Source organism: Cynocephalus volans, chromosome 3, assembly GCF_027409185.1.
Source record: "Cynocephalus volans isolate mCynVol1 chromosome 3, mCynVol1.pri, whole genome shotgun sequence".
NCBI lineage: Eukaryota > Metazoa > Chordata > Mammalia > Dermoptera > Cynocephalidae > Cynocephalus > Cynocephalus volans.
The window spans coordinates 110,441,397-110,468,484 of NC_084462.1; the positions used below are offsets into that span (position 1 = coordinate 110,441,397).

Genomic DNA, 27,088 nt, shown 5'->3' on the forward strand with positions numbered 1-27,088 from the left:
CAACACTTTTTACAAATGTTCCATGGAAGTTTCATTTTGTTCTAAAAAGTAATACCAAAACAAAACAAAACACAGCACAACTGAAAAATAAGCAGAGACATGAACAGGCAGTTCACAAAAAATATTGAAATCGCTAATACACACATGCAAAGATGCTAAAATCCAAATGGTGATAAGTGAAATGTTAATTAAAACCATAATGATAGGCCCCTATACAAGCATTAGGACCGCTGAAATTAAAACGATTTATCAAAACTAAGTGTTGGCAAAAATGTGGAACAATGGAACTCTTATTCACACCTGATGGGAGTATAAATAGTCACAGTGGAAAATTGTTTGTCTGTACCTACTAAAGCTCAACATATTCATATCTTAGGACTCAGCAATTGTACACACACACACAATTAGAAATGTAAACCTATGTTCATCAAAAGACATGCATTAATGTTGACAGTAGCATTATTCATAATACCCCAAAACTGAAAACAATTCAAACATCTACCATAAGCAATTGTGGTATGTTCATACAAAGAAATACTATCCAACAATGAAGATGAATAAACTACTGCTGTATACATAAGATGAATGAATCTCACAAGCAAAATCAAGGAAAAGAAGTCAGACACACAAACAGAAGCAGAGAGCAGAATGGTGGTAAACCAGGGGCTGGAGATGTGGAGAGATGTTGGCCAAAAGATACAAAATTTCAGTTAGGAGAAATAACTTTAGGAGATCTATTGTACAACATGGTGATTATAGTTAACAACAGTGTATTGAAAATTGCTTAGAGAATAGATTTTAAGTGTTCTCACCACAAATAAATAAGTACGGGAGATAATGAATGTGTTAATCAGCTTGAGTTAGTCATTCCACAATGTGTACATATATCAAAACATTGTGTTGTGCATGATAAATATATACCATTTTTATTTGTCAATTAAAATAAATACAAAATTAGAAAACAAAAACAAAAAGATGATGTCAAACCTAAAAAATACAGAAGTATGAGTGCATTTATATAAAGCTCAAAATTAGGCAAAATGATCTATAGGGTAAGAAGTCAGTCAGTACAGTGGCTACCACAGAGGAGGAAGTAGCCAGAAAGGGGCACAAGGGAAGGTTCAGGATGCTAGTGTTGCTTTCTTGCTTGACCTGTATTAAGATTAAATAGGAGTACTTATTAAATAAGTATATGGATGGAAATTCACTGAGCTGTTCCCACATAATTTGTACTTGTTTCTGTATATATGCTATACTTCAATAAAATTATTTTTTTGAAAAAGCAAACGAATTTAGATGTCTCTTCCTGTGCAAAGTCAAACAGGGCACACCATTTAAATCATTCACTGGCATAAATGTACTTAAGCAGCGAGGCCTAGGATAAAGAGTAGGGAACACCAAGTCATGCTCCCTCCTCAGGCCAGCTCCCAAACCCACCACTTGTGAGCCTGTGATTCTGAGGGAGTTTGACCCTATAGACCACACATCTAAAACAAAAAAAAATTTTAAGAACCTGGGTAATTACACAAATCAATGAGATTCTATGAGAGTACTTTGTAAACCATAAATTTGTATCCCAATGTTGGTTCTTAAGGGTCAGTAATGTAGGTTCTTTAGGTAATTCATTTCAACTCAAACAGAAAGTTACCATACTTTTCTTACAACTGTATCACCAGAGACGCTGTGTAATAAGCTTTCCCATCATAAGCAGAAACCTTTTCAGCTCACATGTGGAAATGAGGCACACCCTTCATTTGTAGGTATCAAATTTCCTTTACTCTCAGTTTCTCTCTCTCAGTGTATTAGTCTGTTTCTGTACCTTGTAACAAAATACCTGAAATTGGGTAATTTGTAAAGAAACAACATTTATTGCTTACAGTTTCAGAGGGTGAAAAGTCCAAACTCTAGAGAACACGAGACCGGTGAGGGTCTTGTTGGTGGGTAGTGACTCTTCACAGCAATGTGGAGTGTCACATGAGAGATGGTTTGAGCAGAGAGAATAACTCCTCACTTGCTCTCCTTATAAAGACAGCATAACCACACCCATGACCACCATTAAACCATCAATGGATTAATCCGTTCACTAGGGCATGGTCCTCACAATCTAATCACCTCTTCAAGGCCCCACCTTTCATTTACCATAATAGGATTTCCCACCCTCTTAACACTGTCACAGTGGGATGAAGTTTCTGATACACGGACCTTTGGGGGACACATTCAATCTGTACCACTTTGCCTTCAGCTTCTTTCTGTCTTCATGCAACTTCCAGTTACTTGGTATATATCTCTCTGGATGTCTTATGTCTCTCTCTGGGTCCCAGGTTAGGAATTAGGCATTATTCAGGTAAGATGGTGCTTGAAATACCAGGCTTGGCCCCACACAGACTCAGGGCTCCTTTACAGCACTGGTCCTTCTCATTTCCTGAAAGCCTGTTAGAAATGCAGAATCCCAGGCCCCACCCAGACCCAGTGAATCAGAATCTGCATCTTAACAGGATACCCAGATGATTCACATGTACATACATGTTTGAGAGGCAATGACATAGATCATATGGCCTGTTACCTGACAAATTCAGAGGCTTAGGGCTAGAGGTCACAGCCTTGCCCAGGTAATGGAATTCATCCTAAACAGCAGACTGTGTATGGCCTCACCCTAAGCCTGGGCCCATATGAATTACTATAGTCCTATACTGGTTACTTTATTTTCCAAACACAAGTCCTATTTTTCTGGATCTTGGGAGGGGGCAGAAAGGAGGTATGGGACAAGAGAGGTAGACAGAGGGGAAAATGGAAAGGCATGTCTGGACTCATTTCCTGAAACTATCAGGAACAGGGGGCATAATATTTAAGCGGTGAAGCAGAGAGAAAAGGGGAGTCTACGGGGGCTGCTCCATAGAACTGTGGGACTTCAGATAAATCACTTAACCTTTCTCTGTGTTGGTTTTTTCAATTGTAAAATAGAAATAAGTAACAGTACCTACCTCTAAGAGTTTGTTGTGAGGATTAGAGGAATGAATATTTGTAAAGTGCTTAGAACTGTGTGCTATGTTAGCATACAACAATCTCGAAGTAAATGTTAAATAATGAAAATAATATAGTGACAGAAAAATTAATAGACTAGACAGTGAAGGGGAACCCCAGGAGAAATGCAGCTGTCCAGCTTTACATATTTTTATTGATTCTCTGATATGTGAGACATGCACAGCTTGTGTCCTCAGGGATACATAAACGAAGATCCCTTAATTTGAAGAAATGCACCTCTAGTGGGGTATGAGCATAAAGGCTATTCCTGAAGAAGCCGTCTGAGTTCAGAATTTCCTGTTCCTTTTTTAAAAATCAGCTATTAGACAGACGAGTGGGTATATGGTTGGCAATGTCAGAAAAGGACCTGAAAGTCTCAAATCCCAGTAGGTGAAATTGGGAGAAATATTCACTTTATTAGCTTTATACTCTTTATATATGTACCAACTACTATTTGCAAGGCAGAAGTTTTTTTCTTTCTTTATAAAATTATTGATATAGTTGTATAAGGATTTAATTTTCAAAAGGCTTACTTCAGGAACACCTAGCTCTGTAACCCAAGCTCCTTCTCAGCAGCAGGACGGCTTCCTTATTGCTATTTAATGATAGGGTAGATTAAATTCTTCTAGAATAAAATTAATTTCTCAACCACTAAGTACATCTGGCTTTCACCTTAGACTGTATGAGGCATCATATCTCTAGGCAGTCTAAAAACAAAGAACCACTTGCTGATATATACCCTATGTCACCAACCTTAGCTACCAGACAGTAGCTATGAAAGAGGACTAGATTATAGCACACATATTTACCTGCCTCAGAAATCAGATAATTCCCACTTCCAACACCTCCACCTTCTTGAAGGACAGTCTCAGTAAGGCCTAGTGCATTAGGGTTCAATCCAAATATATTACCTTTTATTATATGATTTTGGTACAACAGTTTAAATGTCAGCCTTGGCATGAAACAAAGTGAACAATCTTGATTTCTTCAAAGTCATCAGGCATTAAAGACCCAAGCCTGTCAATCCACGAAAAGAGTCAACCAGGAAGGTGGAACAGAGTCTCACAGCGTAGAATTACCACCTTCAGGAAAGCAATGAATTTCAGGCTGTGAAGACTGGAAACTAGTCTGATTTATTGCAATTGTGGCTTTGTGAGTTTAAACTATTTGTATGTATTGTTTCCCAGAAGAAAGTGAAAAGGATCTGTCATCTTAATTGAAATGTAAACACAATCTCTTATTTTCTCCCACTTCAAATGATGAAAAATGAGACAGAAACAAAAGTTAACAAACCACCAACTCACCTTGGGTAACCCTATGAGGACATAATTACCTAAGCCCGCACTGCAGAGTGATAGTGTATACTTTACAGAGATGCATCACCTCAGAGCCCATAACACCCTCATTCAATAGGCCATTCATTTAAGCCTCATACCAACCCCATGAGGCAGGCAGGCCACAGGGATTATTACTAGTCCCAAATAGTAACAGAGGAAGCTGAGAGGAAGGTTCCAGGTAGGAGAATCATAGCCAGTGCCAGGTTTTAGTTCCCAATTCTTCCTTCCTCTTCAATTGCTCCCCATTAACCTAATTCAATTTAACCTTCATAGAGTTAATAGACTCATGAATGGTAACCTAATGAAATGCCCAAATTTTCTGAAGTCAACAGTGAAGCAAATATTTTCAACCTCATCCCCAGAAACTTGCACTCATGCTGCTAATAAAGCTCATTGGTTTGCATTTTAGCTGCCTTTATTTCTTCTCGCCTTCATAAGAGACAGAGGTCAGTAAGTGAGGAAGGAAGGCTGCTGGGCAAGGCTGGGAAGATCCCACCACACCAAGGACCTGCAGCACCAACTGAGAAGCTCAGGGATGACCATCTGGTCAAAAGGAAACCAACTCCATCAAAGTAAAGACTGAACACCTTGACTAAACATGATCCAGACTCAGCTGAGACTAGCATGGAGACAACACCAAAACTATGATAATTTGAAAACCAATACACAAATTAATTTGCCTTAAGAACCGGGATTCATACCCTCTTCTACTATACCCTCTCCCCACCCCAACCCCACCCACACAAATCAAAATCTTCTTCCCTTTGGCATTCTCCCATAGTTTTTTTCCTTACTCCTCTCCATGGACTTCTTGGCCCTTGTGGTAAGAAAACAAATAACATTTAACATCCCAGGCACACTGCACTGGGCACATTTCTATGAGCTCAGCCTTACTTTGATCTTACAGATAAGAAAACTGGCCCAGATGTTAATTAGCTTGCCCACGGTCCCACTGCACATTAATGGTGGAGCCATGTTCCATACTCAGCTCTGTCCCATTCCAAAGCCATCTTCTCTACACTGTATCAGCTTCTATCCAAAGTGTGATTCATGGAATGGCAGCATCCACATTGGTGGGAGCTTATTAGAACTGCAGAATCTCAGGACCCAGCCCAGGCCTTTTGAAGGGGAATGAGCATTCTAACAAGGTCCCCACGTACTTCCTGTACACGAGTTTGAGAAGCACTGCTACCCCACAGTGCTAAAGAGAGAAGAAAGTGTCTCCACTGGGGCTAACTGCCTCAGCTCCGGTGGTGTCAAACCTCATTTAGTCTCAGGACTCTTGGATCCAGAGTCATGCTCACTTAATGTCAAGGACCGCATGAACCCTGTTTGAATACAGTTAGAGATTTTAAAAAGGAGGTGGGCGGGAGGCAGTCCTGACAGAGTTCCACAAAAAAAATGACAAGATGACACTAAAATGTCTACCACAGTCACATCTTAAAGGAGAAGCTAAATGAGCTGCCCAGTCAGCATACCCTCCTATGGATCACAACAAGGAAACCTAAATATGGAATTAGAATCCAGAGGGAAATCCAGAAACACACTTAAATCTGAACATCACAAGACATTTTCCATGAAAACTACCTCACTGACTCAAGAGCAATCTGGAACAAAACCCTTTTTAATTCAGAGAAAAGGACTTTGGGGTGAGAGAGTAACAGGAGCATCCTAGAAGACCCAAAGACAAACTAGAAAAAAGGAATAATCCAGCCAGTTTTTCCCAGGAGCAGAAAAATTTGACTTGAAACTGACACCCTATCCCTGGACTTTTCTCACCATTTTTTTTTTCTTTCACTCTCCTTTGGCCCCAGCCACAGTACCCTTCTATTTTTTTTATTGAGATATAATTCATACACCATAAAATTCACACTTTTAAAGTGTGTAATTCAGTATTTTAGTGTATTGATAAAGTTGTGCAACCATCACCATCTAATTCTAGAACATTTTCATCACCCCAGAAAGAAACCCATTACCAGTCACTCTCCATTTCTCCTTCTCCCTTTCTCCAGCCACTGGCAGCCCCAAATCTACTTCTGTCACTGGATTTTCCTATTCCACTTCATAAAGGAATCATACAATTTGTGGCCTTTTATACGTGGCTTCTTTCAAATGTTTTCAAGGTATACCGATTTCACAGCATGAATTAAAACCTCATTCCTTTTCATAGCTGAATGGCTTTCCATGGTATGGCTATACCACATTTGTTCATCCATTCATCAGCTGAGGGACATTTGGATTGTTAAAAATAATGCTGCTACAAATATTTATGAACAAGTGTTTGCATGAACATGTTTTTTCAATTCCCTTGAGTATCTAACTAGGAGTGGAAGTGGTCATCAGGTGGCCAATTTTAACATTTTGAGGAACTGCCAAACTGTTTTCCAAAGTGGCTGTGCCAATTTATATTCTTACCAGCAATGTACTGTATGAGGGTTCCAATTTCTCTATTTCCTGCGCTTGTTACCATCCTGGTAGGTGTAAAGTGGTTATCCCATTGTGGCTTTGATTTGCATTTCCCTAATAACTAATGGTGTTGGCCATCTTTTCATGTGCTTGGCATTTATCTTTTTTGAAGAAATGTCTATTCAAATCTGTAGGGAAAATATAGGAAAATGGTCAGGGCCCCTCAGATGCTGAAAACCTTGCTGAGCATTTGATGTAAATATGCACGTGCACCCAGGTGTTCCTTGGTTATTGTCTAATGTAATTGCACATGTGTGCCCAGGTGTTCTTCGTTTGTCTGACTCTACCCAGGTGTTCCTGGGTTATTGGACTTAAGTATAAAGGACGAGTGGCTCTGACCCACCGCACCCCACCCCCCAGGGTATGCCATGGGGAAAGTGTTGCTGTTGCTGCCAGGGACCCCAGGATGCTCGAGGAGGCCACCGCCACTGCTGTTACTGGATCTGCTGAAGGCTGCTGTAAACTGCTGCTGCTGCTGAGGAAGCTGGGGACTGAGCTTGTATTGTCTGCCCATGGATCCTGGGATCTTTCCCAATTACCTAGCTAGTGGACCTGCGTGTGAGGGGTCTGGTGACCCAGCCCGGCATGTGAAGGGTCTGTGACCGAGTCTGTACAATGAGTTTGAAGGGTCTGTGGGCCCGAGCCTTAATCTGACAATTGGCTATGTTGGCAGGATTCCGACAATAGCCCTAGCAGTACAAAATCTTTTGCCTTCTTTTTTTTTGGGGGGGGGGGGGGGGGCTGGCTGGTATGAGGAGCCAAATCTTGACCTTGGTATTATAGCACTGAGCTGTAACCAACTGAACTAACCAGCCAGCCCTCTTTGCCTATTTTTCAATTGGGTTATTTGTCTTTTTGTTGTTGAGTTGCAAGAGTTCTTGCTGTTTTTTGAAACTCCAGTCAAGAGCCCTATTCCTGGAAAGTTCTTCCTCCAGTCATCCAATATTCTTCAACTGAGCCTACCTTTAAATGAATTTCTCTGTACCTGGAACCACTATCATCAAAAGGCCCAGAAACACTCCCATTCTCCCCTTCTTTAAATTCACTACAGTGAATTTAAAGAATCAAGAACAAACTTAATAATAAATTCTTTGACCACCACCACAGATTCATTAAGTCTCTTTCTGTTTTAGGCACAATCCTTTTTCTTGTGTACTCTGAAAATTATTTACGTATATGCAGGCACAAATACAAGTCTTCACACTCTTGCCCCATTATAGCACCAACCTAAAACACCCCTCCTCTCTAGAAAAGTGCTACCCGTCATTTACATTCTCACAGTCCAGCCCCTTCACGGAGACTTTCTTAGGCACCGCAGCTTAGAATGTCTCTCTCTACTCTGAAATAAAAAACAGTAATCATTATGGAGTTTATTAATTAACATCCATATTTAATAAATGCCTCTATATTTTAAGAATATACTAGGTAAAACCCCCCACCCACGGGCAGTGTTAAACAACCTATTAGAATTGGTAGAATGTGCTGATTCAGTAATGGAGTCCTAAAAGATACACATACAATCTCAAAAATGTTCTGTGTTCTCAGAAACATTGACTTGAATAAATATAACCAAGTTTTTGTTGTTGACATTGTTAACTGTAGTACTTCTCCCATGTCTGATATGATGATGCATATGCTGAGAATCTAAGAGGGGAAACTAGGCAGAGCTTCCCAAATTGATATGTCCTTTACGAGAGCATACCTACCAACATCCACCCGAACAGCATTCTACCAGCATAGTCTGGGAACTGCTGAGCTAGTTCAATTGTTGCTCAATTCAGTCAGTTGGACAGCACTGAGTAGAAACCATATTTTCTACTGGGGTAAGGAACTAAATTCACTTTGTTTTAGGATACCACCAATTGGTAGACATTCTGTTAACATGCCAGGTTACAGAAAAAGAAAAATAGAAATTATACATTAAATGTGTTAATAAATTTTAAGACCCATCTGGATTTCTGAAATTGGGGGGAAAAAAAGGTATCTTAGAATTGAGATAGTGCAATATAACCAGGTTTTTAGTTTAAAAGCACCCTCTAGGAAGGTTGAGAGTACTGTTCCAGGAATGGGCCTTGACTCTCTGTGACCCAGTAGTAACAGCCCTGATGATCAAAGAGAAAAAGTATCACAATGACTGTCTCACAACAGACTTAAGAAAGGGAGTAAAGATATCAGGTGATCACATGCTCAGAAAAGTGAAAAACAATGATAAGGAAAGAGGCTTCCCTCACAATGGAAAAAAGTCCCAGCAGCAAAAAGTAGGGGTAACACCCAAAATATAAACATCAAGTTATGGGAAGGAATTTAAAATAGAAATATTCCCTACTTATGTTAAGTGGGAGAAACTATTGAAATCAGCTACCAGATCTCGTAAGAATTACAACCCAAAGGCTGTTCCTTCACCAAGTGCTGATTAATGTCAGGAAGACAGGTTTGGTCCTTGCAGTTTTATCTACTAAAACACTAAGTGGTACACTTGAGGTTTTGAATAGGTTTCTGATTGACTGATAGGTTTCTCTAGTGCTAATCATTTTAACACTAAAACAAAGCACAAATGGAAAGCTGAGATAAAGACTGGCAGCCAAATGGCATCCCATTTGGCAAAGCAACACAAGAACTAGTTAACATGCTGACTGACCTCCTCTTACACCTAGTCCATTTGGGTGCTGCATTATATAAATGTTATTTCTTCCTTAGGATGTTATCTCAGGAACTCTCTGGACTCAGCCTCCCAATGGCTCTCTCATGCAAATCAGTTAAAATTCAAGGCCATAATCTAGGTCATGGTCAGTCATGTCAAGCTCTCAGCACAGGACCATGGCTTTGGCAAACAAGAAGATCTTAAGACTAGTTTGCATCCACTATTAGGGCTTGATTATACGCTAAATTACACAGAGCATCACACTGATACTGCACAGCTGCCCCTGAGAGCTGGCCTTCCTACCCCTTGGAGAATAAGAGAGAGGGTCTCAGCCACTGCCCCCACCATCCTCCAGAAGTAATGGAAGGCCTTTGCCGGGTCTGTCCACCATGGGGACATCTGTCATGAGGTGTACTTTAGGCTTCCCCCAAGGCCTGGGTAAGCTGTCCATTCAGGAAAGACACTACTGCAAATTCTTTTTAAACTCGCACCTAAGTGACTTAATCTGTCCTCCAAACATAAGGTCAAGCTGTCAGAACTGTATGCAACCTCCTTTCCATAAATGTCTGAAATCCCCAAAGAAAGAAAACAGGGTAGTTGTTGGATTTATCAGCATAAGGGTCACCTATCTCAGTCTGCCCAAGAGTGATGAGAAACCTGAGACTAAGTATTTTACAGTAAGAAAAGAAGAGGAAATCCTACCTTTTTGTAAAATTCATTCATATGAAGGGCAATCAGAATTATTAAAACTGGACAACAGTAAGTGGCCCAGGTATTGGAATATAAAACGCTTAAGGCAATTTCCCAAAATGCCATGAAGAAATCCTGTCTCTATATATTACATAGTGAAGTCACAGCATTTCAAAACAAACCTCACCTCTCTCTCTCTTTCACTCCATAAGTTAGTGATTCTATAGGCATGGTCTATAGCATTATCATCATCTGGAACTAGTTAGAAATGCAAATTTTTGGACCTCCACCCTAGACCTAGAGAATGGATACTCTGGTGGTTGAGCCTAACAATATGCAGTTTAACAAACCCTCCAGGTGAATTTGGTGCTTATGATTTAGAACCACTGCCCTAGGATCATGGAAGATGCGGCACCTGGGGTGGCTCAGGAGCCTGATTAAACCTTTACTGAGTGACACAATCGCACATGTTCTTAGCTCTCATTGGCATTAGCTTTTAATCTTACAGACTGATTTCACTGATGAGGGGCTAAGTCCTCAGTTCAAGGTCACTATTAGAGGTCACAAAGAGCTCCTTCCCAAAGTCTGCTTACTTCATCAACGCTGGACCTCAAAATAAGGCCTTGCTGATGCGCCAGTTCTGAGGCCCAGGACCTTAAACGTTGATAAAGGCAACCCCAGGGTCTCCTGATCTACACCATGCTGCCTCCTTCAGATAAATATAAGGACTGGAACCCCAACCCTTAAAAATCAAAAGACAGATAGGTTTGAAGAAAGAGGGCGAAAAAAGTAAATAGCTACTCCCAAAGACCCAAGCAACTAAATATCTAGGTGAGGAGTAGGTAGAAGAGGGAAAATTTAGATGTCTTGTAATTAAGGATTAGTTTAGTCAAAAAAACTGAATAAAGAGCACAGCCACAATACCTAAGATATGAATGGTGCTTTAAAGTTTTCTTTGCACTTTTCATTTCCATTATGTCATCCAAGTTTCACAATAACCCTGCAATGGAGGGAGATAAGGCCACAATTATCCCCATTGCACAGAAGAGAAAACTGAAGTTCAGTGTAGCTGATAATTTGTCCATTAGCACTGTCATTAGCTGTAAAGGTGAATCTGACATCAGGTCTGACTCTAGAACATGTGTAGTGTATCCATGTGATTCCTACACCTGGAATCTGCCCCAAAGCAGACTACCCCCAATGAAAAAGCAAACAGAAAAGCATGCAGCAGAAATGGTGACCCCTCCTCCCCAAAACCTGGCATTTGAGCAGTGGGCGGGTGCCCCTTTAAGAGCTTAACACACAAACCCAACAGCCAAGGTGTTCAGCCAAAAAAGAAAAAAAGAGAGGCATATTTCTAGCCTGCATAATCGTTTCTGGACCGATTCCCCCTAGCAGCCTCCGAGGCGAACAGCGGCTCTCTGCCTCGGCTGAAGCTCCTCCACCCCCAGGGTTATGACAACGCAGCTCTGACTCCTGACTCGTGTGCAGGCAAAACCCTAAAACTCAGAACAAGAAGTAAAAAAAGTGGAGCCAGGAGAAAACGTGGGCATTCTCCACACCCTTGCAATCTGCACGATGCCAGTTCCACCGTCCTGGGGTCGCCCGAAATGCGATTTTAGGAGACGGTGGAATGAGGTGGACGTTCCTGTGGACCCATCGGCCCCAGTTCTTTCCCACCCAGTCCCTGAGGAAAAATAATAGAAAGGGCAGAGCGTTCGGTATTAAGTCCTGGGGCCAGAACCAAAAGCAGATACAGCCCAGGCACCCTCTCCTAAGGAACGGTATGCCATTCCAAACCTTCAAACTGGCTGGCCCTTGCCTCCAGGTCCTGTCTTTCGCGAAGCTGAACTGGGTGGGGTGGGTGCGGTGTTGTAAACCTGAGGAAAGGCTGGAGGAAAAATCGGGCCGCCTACTCCAGCCACATTGCCCCTGTGTGTGTGCGGGGCTAGATTCTGGAGCGCGCCGCAAGCGCGAAAACGGAATCCGGCGCCCTTGACCACGTCTGAGACTGGGATGGGGCATTTCACAGTGCCAAGCGCCCCTGGGGGCAGGGAGCCGTGCCCATCCGAAGAGCCCGCCTCAGTTTTGACAGAAATGATTTTCCTAGAAGACGCCAGGGTTCGCGAAGATCGGGGTGATTCGCGGATTTCAGGTAGAGGAGCTCAGACCAGGGGCGCAGTGACCCATTGGGTTCCCCACACGGGGGGCCTCGAGGAGGCACCCTCGGGTCCATCCTATCGCGGGAAGAGTGCGGAAAGAAGGGCTCCATCCTCAACTTTCTCGGAGGCTACTGCTCCGCTCCGCGGCTTGCCCAATCTTGCCGGCACACCGGGTCTCAGGTTTGGAGAGAACCAAGGACCTGAGTCCCTCTCCGCGCGCACAAAGCGGCTGCACCCGGGCGCGCAGACCCCTCTCCCGCCGCCCGCCAACTTGAATGAATCTTTTTGGGCTCCTGCCTACTCTCCGGCCCCCCAGCCGGGCCCTGCCACCGCCGCCCGCATCGGACGGAGCGCCGGCAGCCCCACCACCCAAGGAGGCTGCAACCGCATCCCCCTCCCCCGGCCTGGCCGCCACCTCTCCCGCCCGGCTCCCCACGCCCCGACCCTACCGTGCAGGCTGGTTCGTGCCCTGGCCGTGCCAGTGCGCGGCACGCGTCCCAGCCGGCAGGGCTCCTCCCCGGGGGCTGCCCCACGCGAGGCTCCGGACAAGGCTCGGCGGGCCCGGGGGGCTGGCTTGCCGCCGCTCGCGGCTCCCGCGCCGCCTCCTGCCGCCGCGCGCGCAGAGGGAGGGTTGGGGGGGGGAAACTCCCGGCAACTCCAACTCCGGGCGCTGGAGCTCCAGCTGCAGCCTCGCGCCCGCCTGTCCGCCAGCCGCGGAGTGCGAGCGCCTGCGAAGCAAACCTGCCCCCGCGGCCGCCTCTGAGCATGCCCAGTGCCGCCCGGGGGAGAGCCCGAGCGCCCTAGCCCGGGGCAAAGAGCAGCGGCGGGGGGCCGGGGACACGCCCCAGGCTCCAGAGAGCGGCGGGTGCAGGGAGGAAGGGAGGGGCCAGTGTAGGGGCAGGAGCCCTGAGCAGAGGACTGGGGAGAAATTGGTCTGTAAGCGGAGGGCAATACGAGTTTCACGGGTTGCGGGAAGTTTGTGGGCTGGAAAGGTGGGGTGCTTTTGCGAGCCCCTCTGCAAAACTGTCTTCAAAAAGACTACCAGGAAACATTTATTCTCCAGGAAAGAGCGAGCGGGAGCAGCAGATGGGTTTTATGCAGTGCACTCGTTCTTTCATGCCTAGGGTCGCAAACTCAAAGAGCTAATGGGGCCTGACAGGCAATATACATGATCAAACGGGTGGGAGGAAGCGAACTGGAGAGAGCTCTCAAGGCAGAGGCCCTGTTATGCTGGTAATGTCCATCACTTTCATGCACGAATTCGTACCTAGTTTTGCTAGATTTTCTAATTTTTCAAGAAATGAGAGATCTTGATTTTTTTCCCATGTAAAATATCCTGATTTTTAAAATCTTCATAACAAATTCAATGTTTTCAAAGTACTCTGGGCCAAAAAAACATGTCTGGGTCCCTTCCCTGTTCAACCTCACAGCCCATTTGAGCCAATGATTTCTGCATTTTTTTAAGGAAGAGATGCTGAGTGTCCACTGTGGTGTGGGAAGGCACTGGAAAGGAACCAACATGACTCAGACTGCCTTCCAAATACTACCAGTTACTAGGGGAAATAGGTTTTTCTGACAGTAGAGAGCTACAGATAAATGCTGGAGCATTCAAGAATAGAGAGGTTACTAATGTGGAGAGTTTTGATAATTAACTTTTGGGAAACGTCATTAATAAAAGCACCTGAGTGGGAAGTCACTGCAGGATCAGTAGCAATGCCCCTCAGAGGTATTTTGGAGTCTAAAGAAAAGGAAAAAACAGTAATACTGACCCTGTCTTTATTTGAAATTTTGGCATTTTTTCATCATGCATTTTTTGGCATTACTTTTCATTTTTTAAAATATAGCATTAAAATATTAATCTTCCTCACTGAGTTCTTTGTTTAACCCTTAAATTTTGCATCTTACCTCACCCTGGCCTGGCCCTGCTGTGGTGTTAGATGGTGGTACATAGGTCTGTTTGGTTGGAGCATAAAGGGCGAGAATTCACATACTGAAATGGGAAAGAGGGTTGGAGTAGTTGATGGGCACTGATTGCCAGTCTGTGGAGGCTGCACTTTATTTTGTAGGCCGTGTGGAGCTAGCTAAGATGCTGGAGGAAGAGAGTGGCATAATCCAAGCTGAACTCTAGGAAGACAGGCCAGGAAGCAGCCCCAGAAAGGTGGCTTGGAGGGGAATAATGGGAGAAATGGGGATACCTAGGGCATGTTCACTGTTAGTTTTATGAAAATCAGAAGGCTTTCCCTGATAAAGTCATGTGTGCTCTGCCTATCTCTAGAGTGACACATAATGGGGCTAGCTTAGCCCAGCAGGCAGGGCTCTACGGTCCTGGTCTAAACCTCAGTCATTTTCCCACTAGGTTTCCATGGGCAAGTGTCTCGTACTGTAAGCTTCACTTTCCTCAACTTTGAACTGGAAAACAGTGCTCCGGGTTTCTTTGTGAGGACTCAGAGAAATAGTGTATGTCTAAGGTCTTTGAAAGCATTGAGAGTTTAAGCAAATATAAGGCTTCGTGCTTATCTACACGTCTTCTATATCAAATCTGAATTGAAATAAGGAAGTCCAACTGCTTGACAAAAGTTGTCTTAAGTAGCAAGCTTTGATTTAGCAAGCTCTTTTAGTGTGCTGGGATGCTGTTTACAAAACTTTGGAATCAGCTTTTGGGTAATTCAACAATTTTGTTAAGATATTCCTGTACCAGTTTTTATTGCCAATCACCACCTTCTTCCACCACCTTCCTTTTTTTTTTTTTTTTTTTTAATCTTCCCTCATCTTCCTTTTCTCAATATTGCAGATCTAGTAAACATCCCCTCACCCCCAAAGTGCTCCCTAACTCATGTACAGGTCATCAGTGGAACCTGCCTCAGTGCTGTGGGTGATTCTTATTGCAGGTGAGCTAATCAGTTGCTATATTCATGGAGAACAGACCACCACTTATATATGGGAAGCATTTTAAACATGCAGAACTCTCAAAGAAAAAAAAAGGTTGGGTGTTTACACAAGAAGCCTTCCAGGAGTTACAGAAAGGAGGAAGTACCTAGCCCAAGACCTATCACATAACAGGTAGTTACAAATATTTGAAGAATAAATAGCAATTTCCATCATGAAAGGCTTCTGTGTCTCTGTTGCACTTCCCACTGTTCCTAAGAATTATTAGTTTTTAAAAATCACAATAATGGTAATGTGGTAAACAACAAGAAGAACAGGATGTTAACATTTATACAGGGAGGGGCTCTGTGCTTTAACAAGTAAAATGCTTTGTCTGATTAAATTGTATTTTTTAATTCTTATTAGTAAATAATACATGGTATTAAAAAGAAGTTCAGTGTAAAAAAGCTCAGTTCAGGAAAATCAAGTTTCCTTCCCCAAGACCTATTACTGTTGCATATTTCTTGCATACAGTTAAGGAAAAACCCTATGCATATAGAGGCAAGCATATTTTGGTTTTTTTTCTTAAAGTCCAATCATGAAATGACAGAACTAAAAAAGACTTTATAGTTCATCTACATGCCAAGTTAGAGACTTTTAAATTGCTGTTATATTCTAGGAAAGAAAAAGAAACCATAAAAGCTGTCTTCCCTTGTAGCATAAGAAAACTTGTGATTGTAAGAATACCAGATCACATGGCAAAACCATCCTTGTGAGCATTAAGTGATGCAAAAAAAATTGAGTTTACCTAGAGTTACCCTGAAACCCATAATGCCCACTATCAACCTCAACCTAAAACACCCACGTATTCAGATATCTTAGGTTGCCTAGGGCTGTAGAAGGACATGCTGTCCAAATAACAAATGGAATGAATTGACATGGACAGAGAGAGCTTGGTCCAGAACTGGGCATTATAAAACAACTATTTTTAACAGCATTACTTATGCATCACCAATCACAGTATATCTTTAAGACTAGTAAAGTCTGTATTTTTTTTAAAAAATCCTTCTACTACACAGTGTGGCTGGTAGATTTTCAAATTCTTCATTCTGATCATGTGATTTCAGGTAAGAAATTCAGGAAATCATCAACTTTTAGATTGGACCATATAAAACTGACATTTTTGTTGGTTACAGTCTTGAATATTGGGAATTTCATGTGGTTCAACCTTGATTATATTCCCCCAAATTAGTCTTTATTTTTAGAGCTGGAAGAATCTTTCCTTTAAGTTGCTTGAAATGACATTCATTTTTCTACAAGAGCTGTATCACTAAGGTAGCTTCAAGAAATCTATTTAATGTTTTAGGTTTGTAATGGAACCAGATTTATATTTGATCCTGGGAGCTAGGTGCATTCTGTGCAAAAGGGCCAAGAAAAAGGAAGAAATTTATTTTCCTCTCTTGGTAAGTACAGCATCAGCCTTGGTTGGTCTTGAAATAGGCAAAAATAATTGTTTGCTCCTTTCTGCTCCTTTTGCACCTTACCTCCCCAGTCTTCTCCTGAAACCCTTTTCCATGCATCCATTGTCCTCATTCTCACTTAGCTTAGCTGTCTCACCCAGCTTGTCTGTTGCTCCCTATTCTTAACAATCGGCATTCCTTTAGTTAGAATTAAGTAAAATAACTTGATTAAACTAATTCACACTCATGTGAAAGACTATCAACTTTTCCAAAGATACATGCAATTTTAAGAGTATTTTGTAATCAAAGGATTATTTCTATAATAAAATTTTGGAATATGAAAAAATAAGGGAAAGAATTTTACTAGTGAGAGATAGAAATAACATATTGAGGAAGAGGAACATATAGTTTCATTCCCTATCATTGTATATTTTATAATTTCTTCTCATCCTCCTTCTTCAAAACTATGGATTTTTTAAAGTTTTGAATTTTGTTTTGTTTTTTACATCGTCTCTCCTGGCGGTAGCAGCAAGCCTACCAGGCTAGAGTTAAGCCCATGGCTGTTGCATGTAAGTATCATTTGTAAATTGGGAATGAAACTTGTCACTTCTAAGAACATCAACATGATGGGGTCTGGGAGACCTGCAGAATTCATAAGGGGCAACAAAAATCAACCACAATGTATATCGACAAAATAAAATTAAAAAAAAAAAAAGAATTCAGACAGGCTTAAGGAGCTCACACTGGGGACCCTATTCTGTTCCCCACACAATTAGTCTTGGTCTGTGGTTTTATCCTTTAAGGATTCTAGCTGGTTTATAACCAGAGTCCACCTTTTTTCATCGAGTTGCAAAGGTACAATGTTCTGTCCCCAATTTACTAAGCATATAGTTTCTTTTCTGTGCTTTTTAAGCACCATGATAAATATTGGCTATTGACATCAAATTTAGTGAGCCTTGGCCCACTTTTATTCACTATACGATAGAACATTTCTGAAAGACATAGCAAACCACGGTTCTCAATTCTTCCCTCTCACCTTCATTGGTTTTACATTGTTCTGCAATCTTCTTTTTGCTTCCCTAATTATATTACTTTATCCTCTAAGCTGCTTCTCCTTTCATATAGCAATATATAGACAAGACAAAGACTAAAAGGAGAGACAGTTCCTTGGAAGAAATTAAACAAAGCAGTTTTTGTCTTGCAAAAACTTCGTTATATCCTGAACTTCGCTGCTCTGTAATAGTTTTATATTTCTTAGCCATGTCCTTCTAATCAGATTGTTAGCTTTTTAAGTGCCAGGAACAAGTCTTAAGGATCTTCAATTACCTCACCCAATGCCTACCGCAGAGGCAGGAACCCATCAACAAAAGACAATTACAACCTGTCACCATTCAGGTGAGTCATGAGGGACAGAAGACAAATAATTCAAATAATTTAGAGATAAGAATCTGATATTTAGAACACATATATAAATGTTAAATTGCATCTGTGATAAGTTTTACAATCAAAAGGTACATTGTGCTATTAAAAGTGCATAATAAAAATAGCGGACAAAGGAAAGGAAGACTTTTATGCAGAAATAATGATTAAGCTGAGGTCTGCAGAATAAATCTGAAGTATTTAAATAGGCAAAAAGCAAGCAAAGAATTTCAGGCAGAGAAAATAGCATGTACAATGGCACTGTGGTGGGAGGGTGTATGTAAAGGTTGTGAAGGATCTTAAAGGTCTTTAAGTTTAACCTGTCTCTAATCCCATAGACTTTCTGGTATAACTCAAAATCTAATATGAACAGCTGCCATAAAGATGCAAACTGTCCTCAGCAACAGACATCAAACTACCTGGTGTTAAGAAGCAGCATGCCATGGTAGAAAGAGCATGGACTTTGTATTAGACAGATTCGAATGTGAAACTCTGTTCAGATTCCTTCCTGCTCTACAACCTTGACCAAATTCTACAGCTTCCCTAGATATCATATTTCTTATCTCTAAAATATCCATATTACTATCTATTTATGGTTTTAATTAGAGGATTAAAAGGGAGCTCATATGTAATATACTTAGCACAGTACCTGGCCCACAGCAAATGCTGAATAAACACGACTGCTTTTGTCCCATGACCACCTATCTTGGTAACTTCAAAGAAAACTGAGAGGGGAAAACTCAGAGTGTGTTTTGAATTTCCAATCTGAGCTGTTCCATAGAAGTGTTGCCTTTGCCACAGGCAATCATATTTTATCTCCACAGATGCAATACAGCATTCCTGTTTTCATGAAAACAATTTTATGTACATGGAAAGTGATTTTTAAAAATTTCCACCTTCTCTTGTCCAGATGTCCTAGTGTTTCCACCTAGTTCCGTGTTTCCACCTAGTTCCTTGTTTCCAAAGAAAAGACCTAAGGGGGTAGAGTAATAGTGTAGAGATTTCAGTGTTTGTATTTAAGTCGTTACTCAATTAAGATTCACTAAGAAATTCTTTCTATACCATAAATTAGTTTTTAACCATGACTAGTTCTGAATTTTGACCATATGTAGCTAAATATGGTTCTTCTTCCCTTATTTCTTGAATTGCTTCAATTAGAAGTCTTAGAGAATAGTATCCAGCAGAAAAGTGAAAATATACAAAGAATTTTTTCACCACCCCCTGCAGCAGCAGGGCCTCCACCTTAACTCAGACATGGTTTGTTGTGTTAAGTTCAGAGTTTGGTAAAACGAATCATCCTACTTACTGCTTCCTTTATTTCAGCAATATTTTTGAAAGACCTATTTTTGACTTAAAATGACTCTGTCTCCACCAAGATCCAGAAAAGCTGCTAGGCTTTGAGCTAACAAAGAATCCCTTATTCTGCCGGGACACGAGCGAGTTCAGTGATCACACAGAGCTACTGTCTCACCCGAGGTTTCTGTGCTGCTAGTTTAGAGATGATAGAACGATGCTATCCACCCACAATCCGAGATGCAGAGGTCTCTCATATTACATACAGCAGCTCTTTCTCTTCTGTTTGTTACGGTCCCTGAGCCCTCCCAAAAGGCTAACGGTGAAAAAATCTCCTGGTCAAAAGGAACTGCACAACCATAATGTGATCCTATAATTTCCCACTGCTACTGACTCATCTTGGAAACATAAGGCCTAGGATGTTGTTACCTTTAAGTGCACTTCTTGGGCTAGCAGCTTCAGCATTACGTGGGAGATTGTTAGAGATACAGACTCTCCTGCCTACCCCACACTTGGTGAATCTGAATCTGCACTTTAACAAAATCTCCAGGTAATTCATTTACACATTAAAGTTTAAGAAGCACGAAGAGTTTCAAGATGGCGGCGGCTGCGGCGGCTGGCGCGGAGTAGCTGAGGTGGAAAAGGTGGCCACTGGGCCTCAGGCAGTCGGGAAACTTGTGGACCTTCCTCTGGCCATCTCTTAAGGGAGGACTGCTGCTGCTGGCCGGTCCTGGGGGCTCAACGCCACTTTGCCCCCGGCAGGAGAGGCTGCCTCATTTACAGGCAACAGCTTTGAAGTGTGGAGCAGGAAAAGAACTGATTCTTAGGTGCAAAAGCGAGTCTTGAAACAGGGAACACGGCGCCAGGGCTGCTGTGGATGCAGCCAGGATCCCGGAGGCTGGGGCCGCACTGAAGGCGGCCAGCTGCCCTATTCAGGATTCGAGGTTTCAGGCCGGCATTAAAGAAGATTCCTGGGAGCGCCCGAGCGGCGCCGCGACTGAACAGCCCGAGGCGGCAGCGCCGAGAACACGGAAGGCAACAAACCAGAGACAGAGCGAGCGCCCGACCTGGCACAGCACTGTGAGTGATCCCTGGCACAGCTCTGTTCGGGGGGTGGTTGCCCACCCGGCTCCCGCCTGCACCACCAGGCCACTCACTACCCCGGTGCTGCCTCCATTTTCCCAGGTGCGGGCAGCTCCGCCCTGCTCGGCCATCACTGAGCCCATTTGCTTGGCCTGGCGCGGGGCTTTCCGGACCCTGCGGGCCGGCCTCCTCTCCCACTCCCTCCACGGTTCTCTGGCGGGGCTGGGGGTGTGGGGCGTCCCGACCAGTGTTGGGAGGGCTAGGAAGTACGGGCGGGCCGACTGTCACTCCACCACACCCTGGACTCCGGCCCCGGTAAACTTCCTGTTACTGGGAGGCAGATACCATCTCTGCGACCACCAGTTTGGAAAAAAGCCTAACGAATTTCTGGTTGGGAATAGTGTGGTAGGAGAGTTCCCAGGTCCGCTAGAACCTGCCGGAGAGCAGGCTGCAGGCGGGCACTAGACTCGGTTTATACCGGGGGGATACAAAGGTGAACAAGACCCGAGAAAGATCTACACAGTGCTACAAAGGCACCCAGAGAGACCGGTCGTCTGTGCCTAGCAGAAACCTGGTAGACTTCCTGGGCGAGGCGGTGCTGAGCAGGGTCTTGAAGGCCCAGCTGATAGACGAGGGGTGCAGAAGACACACCCCAGCCCAGCACAGTGTGCACAGAGGGGGGAGACGTGCGGCCAGGGAGGCGGAGACTCGACAGAAACCACACACCCGGTGGGGTCGCCACTGCACGATCTAACAGCCTGGTCCAGAGCACACGGAACGGGGAGAAGTCCTGTACAGAAAGTGAAAGCTCAACAGAGATCACACACCCTGTGGTGCGTGATCCACCAGCCCAGCAGAGTACAAGCTGACCAGAAAGGTGGATCCCCGGAGAAGCCCAAGACCCGAGGCAACCACACACACAAGACACTAGAGGCCAACTGAGCAGTCACGGCGGGAGCCACACCAAATTGGCAACCACAGCAACATCCTAGTTAGTCATTAGTCTCAAACCGGTGGACTGTGAAACCCCCTGCCACAATGAATAAACACCAAAAAAAAAGACACCAGAAATACAAAAAATCAAGAAAGTACACCACCAAAAGTTAATAAATCTCACACTCTAGATCCTATAGAACAAGAAGCCCTTGAAATAACTGACAAGGAATTTCGAGTGATAATTCTAAGGAAACTGAATGAGATACAAGAAAACTCAGCTAGACATCATGATGAAATGAGGAAAAGTATACAGGATCTGAAAGAGGAAATATACAAGGAAATCAATGTCCTGAAAAAAAATGTAGCAGAACTTGCTGAACTGAAGAAGTTATTCAGCGAAATAAAAAACACAACGGAGAGTTTAACCAGCAGGCTTGTCGAAGTTGAAGAGAGAACCTCTGAACTTGAAGATGGGCTGTTTGAAATAACACAAGCAGACAAAAAGAAAGAAAAAAGAATCAAGGACATGGAAGAAAATCTGAGAGAGATATCAGACAACCTCAAGCGCTCAAATATCCGAGTCATGGGTATTCCAGAAGGGGAGGAAAATGGAGATTCCATTGAAAACATATTCAACAAAATAGTGGCAGAAAACTTCCCAGGTATAGGAAAAATCACAGATCTTCAGATCCAGGAAGCTCAACGATCTCCAAATGTATTCAACCCAAAAAGGCCTTCTCCAAGACATGTCATAGTCAAATTGGCAAAACTCAGAGACAAAGAGAGAATCTTAAAAGCTGCAAGAGAGAAGCGTCAAATCACCTATAAGGGAGCCCCAATCAGGTTAACATCAGACTTTTCATCACAAACCCTAAAAGCTAGAAAGGAATGGGATGATATTTTCAAAATACTAAAAGACAAAGATTGCCAGCCAAGAATACTCTACCCTGCAAGGCTATCCTTCCGAAATGAAGGGCAAATAGTATATTTCTCAGACAAACAAAAACTGCGGGAGTTCACTACCACAAGACCACCCTTACAAGAAATCCTCAAGGGAGTACTGGGTTTGGTTCCTGAAAAATAACTACCACTGCCATAAAAACCTAAGAAAAATCTAAACCCGCTAGTACAATAAAAATGGCATTCATGAAGAGAAAACAAGCTAACAAAAACACTATCTACAACCTAAGGAACCAACAAACAAAGAAACCAAACAGTAAATCAGAAAGCAAGGAACAAAAGACACCTAAGACAACCAAACAACCAATAAAATGCTAGGAATAAATCAACACCTTTCAATAACAACTCTTAATGTTAAAGGCTTAAATTCCCCAATTAAAAGACACAGACTGGCTGACTGGATCAAAAAGCAGGACCCAACTATATGCTGCCTACAAGAGACCCACCTCACCCATAAAGATTCACACAGACTAAGAGTGAAAGGATGGAAAAAGATTTACCATGCAAACAGAAAAGAAAAACGAGCTGGAATGGCTATTCTTATATCTGACAAAATAGACTTTAAACTAAAAACCATAAAAAGAGACAATGAGGGACACTACTTAATGATAAAAGGACTGATCCATCAAGAAGACATAACAATCATAAATATGTACGCACCCAATGTTGGAGCAGCCAGATTTATAAAACAAACTCTATTAGACCTAAAGAAGGAAATAGACACTAATACCATAATAGCAGGGGACCTGAACACTCCACTGTCAATATTAGACAGATCATCTAGGCAAAGAATCAGTAGAGAAACACAAGATCTAAACAAGACTCTAGACCAATTGGAATTGGCAGATATCTACAGAACATTCCACCCAACAACCTCAGAATATTCATTCTTCTCATCAGCACATGGATCATTCTCCAGGATAGATCACATATTAGGTCACAAATCAAGTCTCAATAAATTCAAAAATATTAGAATTATCCCATGTATCTTCTCAGACCACAATGGATTAAAACTAGAAATTAATAACAAACAAAACTTTGGAAACTATACAAACACATGGAAATTAAACAGCATTCTACTTAATGACATATGGGTCCAAGAAGAAATCAAGCAGGAAATCAAAAAGTTTATTGAAACTAATGAAAACAATGATACATCATACCAAAACCTGTGGGATACTGCAAAAGCAGTATTGAGGGGAAAATTTATTGCATTAAATGCTCACTTCAGAAGAATGGAAAGATGGCAAGTGAACAACCTAACACTTCACCTTAAAGAACTAGAAAAACAAGAACAATCCAATCCTAAAGTTAGCAGACGGAAAGAAATCATTAAGATCAGAGCAGAACTGAATGAAATTGAAAACCAAAAAGCAATTCAAAAGATCAATGAATCAAAAAGTTGGTTTTTTGAAAAGATAAATAAAATTGACAAACCATTAGCATGGCTAACAAAAAAAAGAAGAGAGAAGACTCAAATAACAAAAATTAGAAATGAAAAAGGCGATATTACAACTGATTCATCTGAAATACAAGGAATCATTCGAGACTACTATAAACAACTATACGCCAACAAATTTGAAAATCTGGAGGAAATGGATAAATTTCTGGACACACACAAGCTCCCAAAACTGAACCGTGAAGACGTAGAAAATTTGAACAGACCAATAACAATAAAGGAGATTGAAGCTGTTATCAGAAGGCTCCCAACAAAGAAAAGCCCAGGACCAGATGGATTCACAGCAGAATTTTACCAAACATTCAAAGAGGAATTGACACCGATTCTTTACAAACTATTCCAAAAGATTGAAACGGACACAAATCTCCCAAACTCATTCTATGAAGCAAACATCATCCTGATACCAAAACCAGGTAAAGATATAACCAAAAAAGAAAACTACAGGCCGATATCCTTGATGAATATAGATGCAAAAATCCTCACTAAAATACTAGCAAACAGAATACAGCAACACATACGAAAAATTATTCATCACGACCAAGTGGGATTCATCCCAGGGATGCAAGGTTGGTTCAACATACGCAAATCAATAAATGTGATACACCATATTAATAAACTCAAACACAAGGACCATATGATCATCTCTATAGATGCTGAAAAAGCATTTGATAAAGTTCAGCACTCATTCATGACAAAGACCCTCTATAAGTTAGGTATAGAGGGAAAGTATCTCAACATAATTAAAGCCATATATGACAAACCCACTGCCAATATCATCCTGAATGGGGAAAAGCTGAAAGCTTTTCCTTTAAGAACAGGCACTAGACAAGGATGCCCACTCTCACCACTTCTATTCAACATAGTGTTGGAAGTACTAGCCAGAGCAATCAGAGAAGAGAAGGAAATAAAGGGCATCCAGATTGGAAAAGATGAAGTCAAACTGTCCCTGTTTGCAGATGACATGATCCTATACATCGGACAGCCTAAAACCTCTACAAAAAAACTGTTGGAATTGATAAATGATTTCAGCACAGTAGCAGGATACAAAATCAACACACAAAAATCAGTAGCATTTCTTTTCTCCAATAGTGAACATGCAGAAGGAGAAATCAAGAAAGCCTGCCCATTTACAATAGCCACCAAAAAAATAAAATACTTAGGAATTGAGTTAACCAAGGAGGTGAAAAATCTCTATAATGAGAACTACAAACCACTGCTGAGAGAAATTAGAGAGGATACAAGAAGATGGAAAGATATTCCATGCTCTTGGATTGGAAGAATCAACATAGTGAAAATGTCCATACTACCCAAAGTGATATACAAATTCAATGCAATCCCCATCAAAATTCCAAAGACATTTTTCTCAGAAATGGAAAAAACTATTCAGACATTTATATGGAACAATAAAAGACCACGAATAGCCAAAGCAATGCTCAGCAAAAAAAATAAAGCTGGAGGCATAACACTACCTGACTTTAAGCTATACTACAAAGCTATAATAACCAAAACAGTATGGTACTGGCATAAAAACAGACACACTGACCAATGGAATAGAATAGAGAATCCAGAAATGAACCCACACACTTACTGCCATCTGATCTTTGACAAAGGCACCAAGCCTATTCAGTGGCGAAGGGACTGCCTCTTCAGCAAGTGGTGCTGGGATAACTGGATATCGATATGCAGGAGAATGAAACTAGATCCATACCTCTCACCGTATACTAAAATCAACTCAAAATGGATTAAGGATTTAAATATACACCCTGAGACAATAAAACTTCTTAAAGAAAACATAGGAGAAACACTTCAGGAAATAGGACTGGGCACAGACTTCATGAATACGACCCCAAAAGCACGGGCAACCAAAGGAAAAATAAACAAATGGGATTATATCAAACTAAAAAGCTTCTGCACAGCAAAAGAAACAATTAAAAGAGTTAAAAGACAACCAACAGAGTGGGAGAAAATATTTGCAAAATATACATCTGACAAAGGATTAATATCCAGAATATATAAGGAACTCAAACAACTTTACAAGAAGAAAACAAGCAACCCAATTAAAAAATGGGCAAAAGAGCTAAGTAGGCATTTCTCTAAGGAAGATATCCAAATGGCCAACAGACATATGAAAAAATGCTCAACATCACTCAGCATCCGGGTGCAAATCAAAACCACACTGAGATACCACCTAACCCCAGTTAGGATGGCTAAAATCCAAAAGACTGTGAACGATAAATGCTGGCGAGGCTGCGGAGAAAAAGGAACTCTCATACATTGTTGGTGGGACTGCAAAATGGTGCAGCCTCTATGGAAAATGGTATGGAGGTTCCTTAAACAATTGCAAATAGATCTACCATACGACCCAGCTATCCCACTGCTGGGAATATACGCAGAGGAATGGAAATCATCAAGTCGAAGGTATACCTGTTCCCCAATGTTCATCGCAGCACTCTTTACAATAGCCAAGAGTTGGAACCAGCCCAAATGCCCATCATCAGATGAGTGGATACGGAAAATGTGGTACATCTACACAATGGAATACTACTCAGCTATAAAAACGAATGAAATACTGCCATTTGCAACAACATGGATGGACCTTGAGAGAATTATATTAAGTGAAACAAGTCAGGCACAGAAAGAGAAATACCACATGTTCTCACTTATTGGAGGGAGCTAAAAATTAATATATAAATTCACACACACACATACACACACACACACAAACCGGGGGGGGGGGAAGAAGATATAACAACCACAATTATTTGAAGTTGATACAACAAGCAAACAGAAAGGACATTGTCGGGGGGGAGGGGGGGAGGGAGAAGGGAGGGAGGTTTTGGTGATGGGAAGCAATAATCAGCTACAATGTATATCGACAAAATAAAATTAAAAAAAAAAAAAAAAAAAAAAAAAAAGTTTAAGAAGCACTACCCTAGGATACCCAGCCAAGAAAGAACTGGAGAAAACCAAAAAGCATTTTAAAAGTGAAATCAGTTTTCTTTGCCCTGGATGCCCTTTCTTACTCCAGTCTCCAGGCCCCATCTCCATATATCTGTATCCTACTTTGTCTTTCTTGCAGCTGTCTGAAGTGCCTCTCTGTGGAAATCTTCACTGATTGTGTCAGCCAGAGGCATCTCACACTCATTTATCTATATCTCTCCTTTGGCTCTTACCATGGCCTGCTTGCACCATATAAGTATGTTTGTGCTCAGGTCTAATCTGTCCTGCTTGAGGCCTTGCTGGAATCTTCTTTATATCCTCTATAGTGTCTAGCAGGGTAGACCCTGGAGAAAAGT

The 27,088-nt window shown here is 41.9% G+C and overlaps 1 protein-coding gene across 2 annotated transcripts in view; it reads right to left on the bottom strand.

The window, feature by feature from the left end:
• The window catches only part of STXBP6 (syntaxin binding protein 6), a 234,020-nt gene extending 221,143 nt beyond the window's left edge, over nt 1–12,877 (bottom strand). The window contains exon 1 of one of the 2 annotated variants that reach the window (XM_063091426.1): nt 12,767–12,877. The gene's annotated coding sequence lies outside the window, so the exon portion shown is untranslated. The remainder of the gene's footprint in view (nt 1–12,766) is intronic. The other variant, XM_063091425.1, reaches the window with a different exon arrangement.
• Between the last annotated feature and the right edge of the window lie 14,211 nt (nt 12,878–27,088).